We start from the raw sequence: 5,815 nt of genomic DNA, 5'->3' as shown, positions 1-5,815 counted from the left end.
TCGTCGCGCCCCTCGTGGCGCCGCAGGAGCCGCGCTGCGCCGCCGGCACCTCCAGGTGGGGGTGGAAGCAGCTGGAACTTTTCTACAGCTGTGTTGGCACCTCGTACCCCAAGTTAAGTCTGCGAAAATCCTTAGGCAGATACAGTCTTTAAAAAATTCCGAGTAATTTCAAGATAAAATTTCCCGTACCTTAGGGGAAAGGAGACACGCAATCTCTCAAATCGCCTCTGAATGCTGATTTAGGTACATGCTGGCATTGTAATGCCACCTGTGTTACCCCCTTTTGCAAGAATCATGCACTCTTCCCCCGCTTTCTGGCTTTTTGGTTTTTAAACTGCAGCTGTATATTAACTCAAAGCCGTCAGAGACATCTGGTTTCTTTCCCGAATTATTTAAATTTAATTTAGAAATGAGCAAGGTGCATAAATAGTTCAATTGCCTTTGCAGCATAGCTGACTCCATATTTAATTTTGAATTCCATCTGCCATCCTGTTGACCTAATTCGTCTAATTTTGTAATGTTAACTTTATTCCCTAGACTTGAGTAACACTCTTTTTTAGGTTTGTATTGGCTGTATGTCGCAAGGTTGTGGTAGCGGGAGGGGGACAGGCTGCAGGGGTGGCCTCTGTGGGAAGAGGTATGGGGCTGCCACATGTTGGGGACAGCTGGTTCCTGCCAGCTCCACAGTGGAGGCACTGCGGGCCACAGCTGAGCCCATTAGCAAAGCTGATGGTGCCTCTGTGAAAGCCTAGCTAAGAAAGGGCAGAAAATGCTGTGTGGAGAGAGGAAACGGGAATAAAAAGAGTAAGAAACAAGAGGGAACAGCAAGGTCAGAGAGAGAAGAGGAGGAGGTGGAGATGATCCATGGCAGAGCACTGCAGCCCATGGAAGACCCATGCCGGAGCAAATGGATATACCCAAAGTAACCGTGGTGAGCCCACACCAGAGCACTTTTTTCTGAAAGACTGCAGCCCGTGGAGAAACCATGCCACAGCAGAGGAAAAGCATGAGAAGGAAGGAGCGGTGAAGAGAAACCATTACATACTGACTATACCCTCCGAGCAGTTCCCCCTGTGCTGGTCAGGGAGAGGAGTCTGGAATGAAGTTGAGCCTGGGAAGGCGGGGGAGGAAAGGTGTTGTTTTAATGCGTGTCTTCTCGTTTCCCACTACCCAAATTAGCAATTATATTTTTATTTTAATTGGCTATGAATTAATCTTCTCCAAGTCTGTTTTGTCTGCAACAGTTATTGGTAAGCAATGTCCCTGCTTTTATCTTAACCCATGAGCTTTCTCATTCCTGTTCTTCCTGTTTTCTCCCCTTGTCCTACTGGTGGAGGGGCTGTGCGCAGCTGGGTGAAAGTTTGGCTGCTAGCCAAGCCTAACCCACCACAAGCTTGCTAAGAAGTATGTTAAGAGAACACAGCATTCCTAGTGTAGTATCTGAAAGTATTTTCCATTGTAAAAATTGAGAGTTTACTTTCAGGGCCAAGGCCATCAAGAGATTCTTGGATCTGATAAGCAGAAAAATGCCACTTCATGCAAAAAGAGGAGTGAATATGAGATTGTGAGTGATCTTAGCAAGTTTTTACGTTGGTCATAAACTGTGACTACAGACAGATAGTAAAGTATGAATTAAATCCGCTAGCTTGCATCTTACACTACATAATACCTGCCATTTTGTTCCTAAACCTGTATTGCGAAAATCAATGAGAATCTTGTCACCCATCTGACAGGTATAGAGAATGATTGCCAGATTAGGATTTATGTGCCCAAGTCTGAAAATGCTACCTATCCAGAATGATATTATATTTTGTAATAAATTAATCATAAAATTCAAAGCAAAAGGATAGAGGGACTGCACAGAGGCTAAATAAGAATCAACAAACAGTCATGTCATTCTCAGGGTGGGTTATAGAGTCAGTCCCTTATAAAATCATTCTCTGACAATCCAGTTTGTTTGTCAGTCTTACTGTTGATTTTCTACAAATCACTTTGCCCTTTGAGAAAGAAGAAATTTCTCTATAAAGTTAATGATTTTTTTTTTAAAGAATCACTTATTTAAACTTTTTTAAAAGCACTCCAGTCCCCGAATTTGTGGTTTCACTTACCTAGCAATCAAGGTAACCGATTTTGGTTTTGCTTCATCCGTGTTTCACATTTTCATCCCGATAATATTATTCAGTACTTATGGTGCATCTTTCCATACTTCAAGAAGAGGAATAAAGTGTCTGGGATTTGTGTTCAGTAAAAATCCTTAGAAAAGGGAGCTCTGGTATGGTTTGGGTTTTAAAAAAGTTTTACTGCAATTTGTCTAAAAGGTGATCTTCCAACCTATGACTGCAGTTTCTACTGACAACACATACTAAATGATCAATTATATGTAATTTCGCCTCAACCAAGCTATTTGAAGCCTTTAATAATTCTAAATGTATTCCTCAATTTTAAGCACTCTGATCTCCACATAATTGGTTTAAGAGCCTCATTCTGATCAAGGACTTTACACAAGTTGGTAATTCCATTTATTCAAGCACACAAAAAATGATACTTGATTGAAATGGCATTTTGAAGATACCAAACTAAGAAGTTTTCTTTTTTTCCTCAATAATTTCACTGCTCTTCAAAGATTAAATTTATGTATCTTGAGAGTTATTCTTTCCTTTATTTTAAATGTAAGTACATTTCTCACAGAAAATATATCTGTATTGTTGCATACTAATGTGCCTAACAATAGCATCTTTAAGATGTGACAGGGAATCCAGTACTGCAGTAGTGATAAGAGAATAATACTAATGGTAACAGGTACATAATTTTAAAGTGAGAGTTTAGAAACTCTGACTAATAGCTCTTTTCATCATTGTCCAGTTAAGAAATATTGCTGTTATTAATAATTTGTCTTTCTTCTTAATTTCAAAATATGATATATTTTCCAAATTTTCAGTAATACAGATTTTTCAAATACTAAGACTTACTAGTTTAAAATCATAACTATTCAGGTTGCTTTACCTCTGACTAGCTGATGGAGCCTACAGGGGGATAGCAAAGAAGATGGCATAGCTGGTAATATACTTGTGGAAGGTTACAAGATTGTCATAAACAACATGGCTGTTGCATAAGGAAAACGATGCGTAGATGAAAAAAGAGGGAGTATACATGTAAATATGCATTTTGTATACACGTCTGTATGTTATATGAAAGGGTGTTGGAATTATGTAAGAGATGCGCCAAGAGATACATTGGAAGAAACGTTTGTATGTATAGGTTAACGATGAAACAGAGGGGACATGCTGAGAAATTACTAGGAAATACAAAGAAATTTATGCCCTGAACACTGTGTCTCAAAAGTGCTTTACCCGCTTCCTGCAAATGAAGCATGTGTTCATTTAAGGCACTAAAGCATGGAGTTAAGTTTATGCAAATACAATAACACAGCCCTTGCAGTTAAAATAGTTTTTAAAATCATGCTGAAGGGACTCCCAAGAGAACGGCTAGCTGTCCCATTGCCCACAAACAAAACCAACTATACCTTGTCACTCCTGGCAGATATCAATCTAAATCTATTTTTAGACCACAGAGTCACTATCGGTGGAGTCTCTGTCAGTGATGGAAACCACACTAACCTATGTTAGTGATTTTTACTAGTCTAACTTCAAAAGAGGTTTCCAATACCTGAAACAAGTTTTTCTTGTTGCAATTTGAGTTTGTAACTTCTTATGGTGAATCCTATTCACCAAAAACATGAAGAACAAATTACTATCTTCCTCTGTTCAGCAGTATCTTCTATATTGTAAACTATTGTGTCCCCATGTTGTATTTCCTCCCTATGATATGTTTATTACCATATTTTTACCCTATTCTTTTAATCTTACACCATGGTTTTGAGACCTCTGATCACTTTCTCTATTATCCTGTTGAATCTTTCAAATCAGGCTACCTGGTTTTTTTCATTGTCAGTGCCTAGAACAGTAGAATACCTTGTTTATGCCTTCCCACTGGCATAAGGATTACTTCATAAACAGAAATTATTTTGGCTTGATGTGATTTGTTGAGTCAAATACGTGCTGACTGCTATGTATCTTTTTGGTATCTTCCAGGCGCTTAGAAATAGTGTACTGAATTAACTCTCCCTGTATTTTCCAGAAATTGAGAGTAGGACAACAGCAGTTTCATTTTCTGATGATTTTTCAACCCACTCTTTTGAAGGTCCCTCTTTTAAAAAAGATTTTTAATTTGCTTTTTTACAGTCATCTGGTACCCCACTTGTTCTCTACAGTTTCTCAAAAGGAACTGCTAACAATTCTGAGATCCTTTCAAACAGTTTTGTAAATACTCAGGGACAGAGTTCATAAGATGATTAAAACAATCACATTTTTACAAAAACTACAAAACGGAGTTGTTAGAGTTGTTACAGACAAAGTCTTACCTATGCCATTTCTTTTTTCTTGTCATTGTGGTGATAGCTGAGCTAACCACCTACATGCCATTGACGTTTGGTGCATAGGTTTTAAAGGATTATTTCTTCCATTTCTCTGCTTACTACATTCTTCCTCCACAACAGGGCACTTCCTTTTCTTTTACCCTCTTTACACTAATACATACTATGTTCATAATGATTTCTCATTAACCTTGATGTCTTTTGCTAGCTGCATCTCAGCTTCCCCTTGGCTTTTGGTACTTGTGTCTTGCAATGCTTTGAAATACTCATCTCTCAATCTTCCTTGACTTTCATCATCTACTTCAGGCCACTGCAGACCTCAAGATTTAATATATTTGGTCTTCTATGACCTGTTCTTCTGCTATTATTGAAATTTAATCCTTAATATTTTTCCTGTGGGGTAAATGCTCCAAGGTGCTCATAGTTCTCATTCTTCATGAATATGATTAGATTGCTAAACAACTGTGGATCTCTGCTGACATGACTACTGTCAAAAAGCTAAAAGCCACAAACAAAGATCCAGAGAGCATGGGAGCTCAGGTGATCAGCATTAACCACACATCCATCTGTGCTTATTGATAGCTTATATACTTTTCAGAATAAGGCACTGATGACTGGGCTTGTCCAAGATCAGGAGCAGAAGACCATCTCAAGACAGGTCTTTCTGCCATTCTATACAGCCCCAACTACCACAGCAGATGCAACAGGAGTTCACACAGATAAATCCTGGAACTCAAGCCTTCAAAAATAGGACAATTTCATGGGGTTTGAGGTCTTCTTCATCCAAACCTTTTAAACACAGAAGGATAGGGCTTTTCATATAATACAAGCTGCAGAACTTTAACTTCCACAGCCACCTCAGCAGCTCATGTTTGACCAAGCCTATTCAAGAAAAATACCTTGTCTAGGTACGAAAGCTTCATTTTTCACTTTGACTACTGAATATTTTCAGTTGTTGTCATTGTCAAACTTAAGGTTATATCTCTAGGAAAGCATGCAATGAAATTTTGTATTTCCTGATGTTCAAAAATTCAAAACACTCTTCATATGCAGTAAACAATTTAAAAAATACCTTGTCTAGGTACGAAAGCTTCATTTTTCACTTTGACTACTGAATATTTTCAGTTGTTGTCATTGTCAAACTTAAGGTTATATCTCTAGGAAAGCATGCAATGAAATTTTGTATTTCCTGATGTTCAAAAATTCAAAACACTCTTCATATGCAGTAAACAATTTAAAGTGTATATAGAATCATAGAATCATTAAGGTTGGAAAAGACCTCCAAGGTCATCGAGTCCAACCATCAACCCAACACCACCATGCCCACTAAACCATGTCCCTAAGCGCCTCATCTACACGTCTTTTAAATACCTCCAGGGATGG

Source organism: Pygoscelis adeliae, unplaced genomic scaffold (genome assembly GCF_000699105.1).
Source record: "Pygoscelis adeliae isolate BGI_AS28 unplaced genomic scaffold, ASM69910v1 Scaffold167, whole genome shotgun sequence".
Taxonomy (NCBI): Eukaryota; Metazoa; Chordata; class Aves; order Sphenisciformes; family Spheniscidae; genus Pygoscelis; species Pygoscelis adeliae.
Note: the sequence above shows the minus strand (reverse complement) of the source record.